The 12,011-nt window shown below is 38.4% G+C and overlaps 1 protein-coding gene across 4 annotated transcripts in view; it reads right to left on the bottom strand.

Moving 5' to 3' along the window:
- The window catches only part of LOC135698835 (serine-rich adhesin for platelets-like), a 158,110-nt gene extending 149,471 nt beyond the window's left edge, over positions 1-8,639 (bottom strand). For 2 of the 4 annotated variants that reach the window (XM_065218968.1, XM_065218971.1), the window contains exon 1: positions 8,004-8,059. The gene's annotated coding sequence lies outside the window, so the exon portion shown is untranslated. Of the gene's footprint in view, positions 1-8,003; positions 8,060-8,223 lie in introns of those variants that run through there. The other 2 variants (XM_065218969.1, XM_065218970.1) reach the window with 2 other exon arrangements.
- Between the last annotated feature and the right edge of the window lie 3,372 nt (positions 8,640-12,011).

Here is a 12,011-nt window from a genome sequence, read left to right as displayed (position 1 = left end):
TTTTCATCGGTGGTACATTGGCCATTGTTTTTCATTGGTAGTACATTGTGGAAGACAATGAGCGACACGATATGCTTATCTTTGAGGTAACGTATTTTTGAGTCGATCAGATGACCTGGTTCGAGGATGTTGTTTCTGGAGTGGGATTAAACGTTCGCCCGTTCTGGTCTTGATTTTGTCGGGAAGCATTTAACCGGCATCTGGAGGAAATTTCGTCCACCATCAATCAGGTTACACCTTCGTTTCTGCACACATTTCTTTTGGAAGGGTCGAATTTGCTGGAACACCGTATAGGTTGGATGGCATCGAGTTTCTCTTGCACTGTCCGCTTCGCTCACGTTCAAATTAGAATGCAGCTTAATGTTTGTCAGAAACTATAAGAAATTTTTAATGAAAACACAATCACAAAAGTCATAACTTCAGGGTTGCCAAACTCATGGGATATTGACACCTTGGTACACTTCGGCCTATTTCGGCACGTTCGGTACAGCGCTTGGCATAGCTTACGGCACAACTAAATCTTGCACCACAGATTAGGGTGTGCAGAGTTGAATACCCCTTGCTTCACGATCAGCAACCTGGTTCATAGCATCGCTCAATTTATTTTTCACTAATTTAAATCTATCTTGAGCAGTTAGTGATCATCATTGAAATAAATATCCTGATGATTATTACCTCATTTGGGCAAACCAATTTCTAAAAAATAGCAATTTTGGTTTTATCACAGCCTTGTTGTCCATGATTTGGACATATAGAATGCTTTAAAACCTTGATAAAACTTGTAATACTACTTGGGTTCAGTCTATATGTAAATAATTAGTTTGTAAAAATCATCTTCTTCTGGTTTTCAATTCTAGCCTACTAATAACAAACGAGATGACTTTATAGTCATAGCAACAATCAATACGAAACTATCGATTTTAAATTGGCTCACTATTAGACTAGCCCATTGGTCCCAAGCAAACGATTAACGTACCCCATTCTAGTCAAAATTCTAGTACTACACAATGTTTGTTTTGATTCGCTATGAAAGTTTGACAGATAAAATGAGGGGTTAGTGGATTTTCCTATGTTTCGAGGGGTGAATCCATTAGCATGGGACCGAAGATAGTACCAGAGCTGAGCCAAAAAGTAGAGAACGTTTCTTCGGGACCTACTAGTCTTAGAGTTACCTCTATGGTCATAGCATAGAGGTAACTCTAAGACTAGAAGGTCCCGAAATAACGTGCTCAACTTTTTGGCTCAGCTCTGGTACTCTCTTCGGTCCCAAGCTAATCGATTCACCCCTCGAAACATAGGATAAACCAATAACCCCTCATTTTATCTGTCAAACTTTCATAGCGAATCAAAACAAACATTGCGTAGTACTAGAATTTCGACTAGAATAGGGTACGTTAATCGTTTGCTTGGGACCAATAGGCTACTAAAGTGGTGAGCCAATTTAAAATCGTTAGTTTCGTATTGATTGTTGGTCATAGTGCATTGGAAAAAAAACACAAACACTTATGCCGCTGATACACTTGTATGACAAATTACGAACATCACCACCTCCCTAGTCACACTTGTATAGTTTTTGTATAGTTGTATAGTGCTGATAATTATTATACAAATAATGCCAATGCACATAGTTTGTCATCCAAGTGTATCCGCGGCATTAGTTCAAACATTCACCGAACGTAAACATTATAGAAAACAGTCCAATGCAGATTACAATCTTCACCGACGTCAATGATTCGTGATTCAAGAGCTGCATTATTGCGAAATGCTCCGTAGGTTGCCATGCACTTGGTTGCTCCATATTATCTCAACCCCGAACTATCGGAATCTTAGATTCTCACCACATACAAATTGTGAAAACGCCTTTGTATTTGCGGAAAGCTGAGTACACCTTTCGTTACCGTAAGCACCATGAATGGACAGGTGTATTTGGAAGAGTGTCTCCAAAAGCGGCTTCCTTCTCCCTCTCCTGAAGGCTCATCGAACGAACATCCAACGATCTTCTGGCCGGATTCGGCATCATGCCACTACACGAAGGACGTGCTAGAGTCGTACTAGGCGAATGATGTCGATTTCGTGCCGAAAGATCTGAACCCCCAAACACTCCGGAACTGCGCCCAATAGAAAAATACTGGATGAATGAAGGAGCACCTTCTAAAACGACCTAAACTGGTGAAGAATGTAGAAGAATTGAAGAAAGCAGGGGTAATATGCAAAAAACTGTCGATTCTGAGGTCGTGCAGAGCCTTATGGCTGTTGTTAAGGCCAAGGTTCACGCATTCGGATATAAAGGCTAAATAAATTTAATGAATGATGCCAAAACTAACTTCTTTTTCCTCCCTTAAAATTTGGTAAACGAATTTTGCGAATGAATTTTTTTTATGGATTTTAAACGGTACACCCTTTTTATTTAATTAGAGGATGTTCCTGAATATACAGTCAAACAGCACGTAATGTTGTGAACACCTTCAATGACAGTTGTCCAGCAGTGCTCCCATGGTATTTACAACAATCCAACGGCTACGAGATTGTTCCGAAGGTATGCCGAAGGTGTGCCGAAGGTATGCCGAAGGTATGCCGAAGGTATGCCGAAGGTATGCCGAAGGTATGCCGAAGGTATGCCGAAGGTATGCCGATGGATGTGCCCAAACTGTACACACAAATGTTGGCAAAACCATGTATCATGGATGATAAAACATGTGTAAAAGCGGACTTCAAACCAGTATGTGACTGCGAAAGACAAGTTCTATGTTTCAGAGTGCCTTTCGTTTCTCAAATCACACAATGAATGGGGTCAATTTCGTGCTGAGGATCTCAATCCCCCAAACACACCGGAGTTGCGGTCGATCGAAAGATACTGGGTTATAATGAAGCACGAACTTCGTAAGCATCCTAAAGTTGTCACAACGGAGCAGAAAGTCGAGGGGAGCGACTCTATCTACGATGCAGTAAAAATTGTGTTTTGCTGTGGTTAGCTGTACGCATGCTGAATAGATAGAAAGAAGATTGATGACGATTCTGAAGATTTCCTGCAAAAAGATGATATGCGATGCAAGTACATGCGAGAAATGAAAGAAGATTTTTCGAAGATTGTGCACATGACTGTCTTCCACAACAACTGTAAACTATTGTTGTGGAAGACAGTCGTGTGTACAACTGTTGGTGATTTAATTTTTTTTAAGGTGAAATACACAAAACCTTATGGGTGGAATTAAAAAGAATGTTTTGGCATTTGGATTTGGTGAAGAAATAGAGTGGAATAAAGATACGTAAACCAAGCTTATATATAGTATTACCAACCGGGTAAAACTAACGATTTAAAATTGACTCACTACTTGACTAGCCTATTGGTCCCAATCAAATCGATTAACGTACTCCATTCTAGTCGAAATTCTAGTACTACACTATGTTTGTTTTGATTCGCTATGAAAGTTTGACAGATAAAATGAGGGGTTCGTGGATTTTCCAATTTTTTGAGGGGTGCATCGGTTAGCTTGGGACCGAAGATAGTACTAGAGCTGAGTCAAAAAGTTGAGCACTGTTTCTGAAAATGACTTCAGCTACAACGTTTACATAGATTTTCATCAATTTTAGCAATACATAAAACTTTTTTATCTGGGTGTACAGTACCTCCCTTAATCAAAAATGTCCAATACTCACATAAAGTACTAAAAAAATGAAGAAACAATCTACAAGACATCAAAATGCTACACGCTGTAGTTTCGTCGCAAATAGCCATGTCCCACTACTGGTCCGGAAGCGCAAATTTCAAGAAAAAATTTTAAAAAAAAGTGCATGAAAATGAAGTTTAATCCATTTGATGTCTTGACAATGTTAACAATTTTACAAGACACATTATTTTAAGAAAAGTTTTTTTTTTTTTATTTAAAAAAAACACAACTTTTGTAAAAAACATCAATACGTTATCTAGTAATCCTTAAAAGATGCATGGGTTAATTTCTTCAAAAAATTATGTAAACGATGTAAGTTGAGTGTCAAAATGAGTTAAATATTTTCAAACCCGTTTTGAGATTCTGCATATTTTGATGAAAATTTCTATTAAAAAAATTTTTAAGGACAATTATTAATTATTGCCTTTGAGGTAATCTTTCAAATCGGTACTTCTTCAGTAACACATCCATTTGAGCTCTTTTTTTTGAGACATTGTATGTTTGAAGTGACATGGCAGTGGATACCTGCTGATTTTTAGTACCTATTGATTAGTATATAACTCGTAGATAAAATATGGATTCTTCAGTGTTGTTGAGTACTTGGCACTGATGAAGTCTGCAAGTAGTAGAAAAAATACGCGTATCTGTCAAAAGATAAGCAATTATAACGGAATTTAGAGGAAATAAATCAACACACTCAAATCTCTTCAGCCTCGAGATTGTTTTAAATACATTTGATTCAATTTCTACATAGGTACCGTTCCGATTCAAATTTCGGACGATTCAAATTTCGGACACTTTCATTTTTAATTAAATATTACATCCAGTTAGAAACAAAGTAATAATGTTAGATGATCGTGGAGGGCACTAGTCAAAAAAATTTAATCATTATATATTGGTGCTTTTATTGGTCTTCAGCAGCATGCTTTCATGAACACTCACGAAAATTTTCAAATACTGTAATGATTGCTGATATTTCAAACAATCAATAACCTATTATCAATTGTACAATCTACTTAAAACGGCAAACGCTTCAATGCATGTGTATTTCTATAGTAAAAAATTAAATATGGTGCAACTAGATTAAATTATTAAATTAGTAGCAACATGTCAAAGTAAACAATTTTCTATATACATCATCTTGCACATTATCATTAAAGTAAAAAAAATGAATTTGTGTCCCAATGAGTATAATTTATGGACAATCCATTCATTAGATGCGCCTTCTTTCCACTGAAAACTTCTCCCAAGACACCAAATTGATGAAACTTCATCTTCATGCACTTTATATATTTTTTTTCCTGAAATTTACCCTTCTGGACCACTGTGACTTGGGCAAAAGTTTACAAACTTTACGAAAGTATTTTGAAGGAAAGATTGTGTTGTGCTGTGGCTAGCTGTTCGCACGCTGAGTAGATAGAAAGAAGATTGATGACGATTCTGAAGATTTCCTGCAAAAAGATGATGCGCGATGTATGTAGATGCGAGAAATGCAAGAAGATTTTTCGAAGATCCCAACTAACATTTTCAGCTTTATAAGCCAACTTTTCCAGCGTTGTGCTGTAAAGTAGCTGAAAACAAGCTGCAGATACAGCTATAAGCAGAAGCTAGCAAAATAGTTTTAGAGAGCGTTTACTCAACTGTTTAACATCCATTATTCAACCAATGTCAGTCGCACTGAATAACAACAGCCAAAAAACGCTAATGTCTCTTTTATACACATACTAATCAACTTTCAACTTGTTACTGCAAAAGAAAGCTAATCAAGTGAATATATTACTCATTTGATGGCCTCTACACAACCAACCACTCTTGCTGAATAACATAAACATCAAAAGTGCTTTTTCAACAACTTAACATCCTGTACTCAGCTAATAAACTGTGTTAGAGCTACTTTGGAAGCATTTTCACAATCAACTAGGTTTATTTTTAGACGTGTGCAGTTTTACAGCTTTTGCTCTGCTCCTTTACAAAAATGAAGTAACTAGTCGAGAAAAGTGATTCATGTGCACTATTATATAGCCTCTACTCAGCGATTTTGTTGTAGAAGGGCATGTTGATTTGTTTACATCAGTTCAAAGTGTTGGTGTAGCACAGTTGGTAGTGTCAAGGTTTGCCAATGCGGTCGTCTCGAGTTCGATTCCAGGTTCCGGTGCAGGGTAAATAATTTGGTGATGACTTGTGTAACTAATTTCGATTAATTTTTGATTCACAGCTAAATAAACTCAATAAATTCCTCCATAACAAAAAAACGTAAACAGTATTTAACCCGGCTTCAAGAGAAAGATGTGTAGTGATTATTGAATAACCGGGAAAAGGTTAAATAAGCGCCTTTCAAGTTGACACACAACTAAACAGCAGGATAACAGCTGTATAGAAGCGTTAATGGATATGCAATAAGAGGTTGTCCCAACCGTCCCAACAACCATAATTAGCTGACTAATTTCGCCAGATTTGCTTGTATAGAGGTTAAATAAAGGTTTCCTCATATCATATAACGTTTGAATACAGCTTGAGGCTGTATAAATGAAATGAGTAAAGCGTTTACATTGTGAAAATTGCTAGTTGGGTAGTGTGAGATTTTTTAGCATCTTAAATTGAGATTTAGATGTGTCGCCCCCCCTCGAGAAAATCGCTGAATTTTGAGTTTATAAAAACTGATCTTTTTCCCATAAATACTTTTTTTTTCTTGATTTGATTTCCGTCGATGTTGTTTTCCATGCTAAGCACCAATAGACTTCTCTGACGTTTGTGAATTGCACAAGTAATAGTGCAGAACTTTGGGTAAATTCAAAGGGTTTCTTGAACTAATACTTATAACTTACTCCGAGTTCTGCACTAATACTTGTGCATTTCACAAACGTCAGAGAAGTCTATAAGGCTGTCCACGAGACAGTTGCGATCAGCTGACTTTTTTGTTTGCCAAGATCTTTTGACCGATCACAGTAGAACTCGCAGTTTATTCTCATATGAATTTCTGCTTTGTGTATGTTTACATTCAGCACCATTAACACCAGATCACTCACACACTCTAGATTTCTAGCTGTCAGTTCCACTGAGAAACGTCTCTTGGATCATCTTATGCTACCGACGCCAGGGAGGCAGCTCCCACACCTGGACCCTACCTATCGACCCATCAACTCATGAACCAGGGAACAACGAAGGAAGGCGTGATCAGAGATGTTATGCCTCAGATCATCCCGGCGGCGCCGACTGGGATTGAACCCGGGCCTGCTGGGGTGAGAGGTAATCACGCTTACCACTACACCGCTTATCTGATATTTGGCTTAAAAACGGTAAAGATCAAATTATTTTCTACTATTAAATATTATGAAAAAGAAAACAATGAAACCCCCTTCCCCTCATCATAAGAAACTGTAAGAAATAACGAGACCTCCCTCCCCCTTATTCCTATGTATAATTTGTGGATGACCCCTTGGTACAAATAATATATTTTATCACATTGAAACAAATTTTTAGCTGTAAAGCTACGATTAGACTAGGCAGTAGAGTGAAGCAAAATTTGAAAATTTTGCTCCACAGTGCTCAGAAGGTCTCAAATCTGGTCCTGATTAGCCTTCCAACATTTGATTTAATTGATTTATTTCATTCTGTTTTATGTTACTGTGTGATATTTTTTTAGCTAGAGAAAGGTCTGAAGAGGGTTATTTAATACGTAGTTTTTAGCAAAATTCAAAATGACCGAATTAAAGGTCAAATGCTATGTACAATTTCCACACTGCCGTACTCAACTATATACTTTCATCTCCTCATCTATCATATAAAAATGACCACTTTAGCCTTTTATTTGAAATTAGCATCTTCAACTATGTAAATCGTTTACTTCACGCAGAAGTAATACAAACAAAATAGCTAAAGTACATAACTCTAGATGGGAGCTTTTCATAAATTTCTGTCATTGATCGAAAAGTACAGTGCAGAAATTGTACCCCTCTAACCTTGGGTAAACCGGGAGTATTCGTCCCAACTCCTACTAGACATAGAAATAACTGAATTTTTTTTAAAACGATGAATTACGTCTCATCCTTTATGTCAAAGATGGATTCCGTCACGTGTAAGATTAGGTATTTCTAAATGTGTAGTTAAAATAAAACACTTTGCAACTGGCATCACTGTTCGCTCACACCGGATAAGCCCCCAAGTGTCATTCTCTCCCTCTCCTGTAGGTACGGGCCATAATATATGCTAACCACCCACCACCCTCACTCTCCCGAACAGAGTACATCAGTCGGCACCACCACGAGCTCCTATGCTTTGAGTTACTCTCTTCATCCGATTCTCATTCTCTTGCGTTTGCTCCTTTTTACTACGTACTTTTCACAACCCTCCCATCATCACATCACCCGACTGATCCTGGCCTCCTCCCTCTCCCGTGCTGCTGCTGCTTTCAACTTTCAGTAACACACTGCACAAAAGTACGGGGAATCAAGTGAAGAGGGCCATCAAGAAGAAAACCCCTAATTGGTGTTCTTCATTTTTACACTGCTTTCCAGATTGCGAAACTTTCACACACAATATTTTCCCATGTTTTCACCTTTGCTTGCCTCTTCCAATAATGTAACCACTTACAAATCTCTAATACTTTTATTTTGTCTTCTGCGCGTTGCTTTTTCTTCTACTTCATCACAATTTTCACCACGAAATTTTGCATGTCACACTGCTCGAGTTCATGGGGTGGGAGAACGGAAAAAATCAAAGCAAAATCAAAATCGCACGAAAAGGAAAAACCGAAACCCGTATGACTTTGGGTGCTAGCTTTTCGCTGGAAAAATCGAATCGAAAATTTAATCGAAAGTTTCCCGATTATTCATCACATCACGAATGGAAAACGCGAATACAAGGGGGAAAATTACACAGACAGATTAACCGAATTACACACACTCTCTTCCTCTTCCGTTCTGTTCAAATCGAAAGGAGACGAACACCGGCCAAGAATGTTGCGATCCGATCCGTTCCGTAGTCCGCGAGAGAATGACTCACTTGCTGACTGAGCATAATAACCGTGGACCCATAAGGAAGGACGGCTACGAAAATTGACAGCTAGGGAAATATGGTGGAAAATTCGGAATGGGATTAGAAGATATTCGAAAAAGTCCCAACGGAGAGAGTGAAACGGAATGATCGATAGGATACTTTTCCATGTTTGAATTAGCTGTTAAAGGCAATTTACGTCATGAATCTAATAGTCATGTTTTAAATTTATTGCAACCGTCGGGTTGATTTATTTACCCCATATTCTTCTACATGGCTTTGACGCTCCTAAACGAGCTTCCACCTGCTCTCAACCATAGAGGTAACTCTAAGACCAGAAGGTCTCGAAGAAACGTGCTCAACTTTTTGGTTCGGCTCTGGTACTCTCTTCGGTCCCAAGCTAATCGCTGCACCCCTCGAAACATAGGAAAATCCACGAACCCCTAATTTTATCTGTCAAACTTTCATAGCGAATCAAAACAAACATAATTTAGTACTAGAAATTCAACTAGAATGGGGTACGTTAATCGATTTGCTTGGGACCAATAGGCTAGTCAAGTAGAGAGTCACTTTAAAATCGTTAGTTTCCATCGGTTGGTTTTACTGACTAGGCTATTTGAATTGATTATTCTAAAAAGTGCGGCACTTCCCCTCTCATTTATGTACTGGAAAAAAAACTACTGGTACATCTAACCGAGAAATGTAAGATTCTATTAAAGATTTGAATGGAAATTATGCAGAATTTACAATGTTTCGCGACATGAACAGATTCTGTAATGTGGTCGCCGGAGACACAATTAATGCACTGCAACGCCAAGTGATTAAAATTTCAAATTAAAAGTAGAGGTAAGAGGGGCGTAGTGAACAGGTGGGACATAATGAGCATGCCGCCCTCTAGTCATGAACCTCTAATTATTCGAAACAAATTAATTAAAAAGACAAATACCACCATCGCAATGATTCATGACCACTTCATTTTTGCCGAACCATAATAAATCCAAGGTTAAAGCACAGCAAGCTCACTATACCCCTTCTTCCCCCACTGGCCCAAGTAAAGGTTGAACACGACAAAATCCGGATACATTAAAAAACTGCCATTAAGGCATTTCTTGGGTAAAATTTTTCAAAATTTCACTGGATCAAGCTAAGAGTGTATGTAATCACAGTAGGCATTGGTTTTCAGGATAAGTCCATTTGTTTACATCATGGCTTCACCGGAGCAAGCATGTCGCGATGCGATCCTGCACGCTCGAAACGAAAATCATTGAATTTATAATTTATTGTATAACACATTATTATTTTTCCTGTATTTGTAGGTTTCGTAATAGGGTAGGCGAGCCAGTTTAGGCACTAGTTAGTAAGCAAATGTAGTTTTCTTTTTTATCAAATAGAAACTGAACTGTAATTTAAAGCATCCTGATTTATGAAACGATGTGAAATCTGTTATATTTGCATTTGCACCATCGAGATGAACTAGCCTACGGTTAAATACCTCAAAAATAAAGTTTAAACAAATATACATATGCATCTACATGGTGCGGAGTCACTCGAAATCGGGCACCAAGGCTTAAGTGCCTTAAACAGATTCGTTTGAAAGATAAAGTATTAGGATCAACACTCAAAATTGTATCCTTAATTTAAATTGTAAAGCAATAAAACAAGTGCACGCTCACTGCAAGCGAATTTCTAAGGACATTTTAATAGTAAGTAGAATTCCAAGGGAAGGAGTAAATTCAAAAGGCAGTTTGAACTGAAATCATTGAAAATTATGATAATAATTCCAAAGAATTTTCGGAGAAACTTCCGTGGGAATTGAAGCCCTCTTCTAAAGATCATTCTCTAGCTAATAAATCATCACACTAAAGCTTCATGTTAGCATTTCCAACCAACTCTGAAAATCGTTAACTTCGCGTATGAAGTAACACAAAAACACTTTGAATTGCAAAGGAATTATAACAACAATCAATACGAAACTAACGATTTTAAATTGGCTCACTACTTGACTAGCCCATTGGTCCCAAGCAAACGATTAACGTACCCCATTCTAGTCGGAATTCTAGTACTACGCAATGTTTGTTTTGATTGGCTATGAAAGTTGGACAGGTAAAATGAGGTGTTATTGGTTTTTCCTATTTTTCGAGGGGTGAATTGATTAGCTTAGGACCAAAGAGAGTACCAGAGCTGAGCCAAAAAGTTGAGCTCGTTATTTCAGAACCTTCTAGTCTTAGAGTTACCTCTATGATTATAATCATGTTCCGGTGTTAATTTTTAGGGAATTCAAATGAGTGTTCCAATAGAATTGTGAGGAGCGTTTCTAAGAATTTATCAGAGTCGTGAGCAAAACTAAAAAGGAATACAACGTGAAAGCTGAGCAGAACTCCTTTGTGAAGTTTTCGGCGATATCTCTGGGGAATTCCTAGGTAATACTGCATCAGTTTTATAACTCGATGTGAAGGGACCATGTTGAGTTATGGAGACTCTAAAAAACAACCCTGACGAAGAGGCAGTAGCTGCAGACTACAGGTTAAAACCGGGACACAATCCATTCCGCCAAGCGTAAAACATGGTTTGACTTCCTGAACAGAATAAGCGGCGACAGCCCAACTTCCGAACGCCTTGTCAAGGGAAACGCAGGACCAACGGTATTGCTATCAACACATGAAGTGGCATCACTAGGGACCCGAAGGAAATTGCGAACATCTTTGGAAGTTTCTTCGCTAAACTCAACGCTCGGAGTGGAGTGGTTACAGCCACGATTACACGCGTCTTCGCAATAGCCAGTGGAAACGGAAAATCAGTTGGTCTTGATGACGTCGGGTATCCATTACTTCGCCACCTTCCACCCATCGGTAGTAGGATTCTGCTGCAAAATTACAACCGAATTTGGACATAGTGAACTCCCTTTCAAATGCTTACCAAAAAGAGTCTTTATTTTTGTGTTCACCACAGGACATAGACGCACTCTGATCCGTAGGAAACTCCAAAGTGCCATCGAGGCAGTGCATGCTTGGACATCATCGATCGGATTCGAACTATCGCCATCCAAGAGTCAATTTTTCCACCTGGACTTAGGAAAACACCGAGCTAAAAGGAATCCCCCCAAAATCGGTGGAGAAGATATACTTTTCGAGGCCACGATCCGCGTTCTCGGAGTATATTTCTAGACCGTCACCTGAGTTTTGAGCTTCACTGTGACTGGACAAAAAAGCAATGCGAAAGTCTATTGAAACTCTTACGTATTATCACCAGCAAGCACACCAACAACAACCGTGACGTTGGAGCACGAAGGCAATCATTTGTAGCAAACTGCTCTACGGTGCCGAGCTACTGTGTAGAAATTTTGATATTGTA

Source organism: Ochlerotatus camptorhynchus, unplaced genomic scaffold (genome assembly GCF_037179485.1).
Source record: "Ochlerotatus camptorhynchus isolate MF236.1 unplaced genomic scaffold, CSIRO-AGI_Acam_v1.1 ptg000096l, whole genome shotgun sequence".
In the NCBI taxonomy this organism is placed as follows: Eukaryota; Metazoa; Arthropoda; class Insecta; order Diptera; family Culicidae; genus Ochlerotatus; species Ochlerotatus camptorhynchus.
The sequence above is the reverse complement of the archived record's forward strand: the minus strand, read 5'-3'. Positions and strand labels throughout refer to the sequence as shown.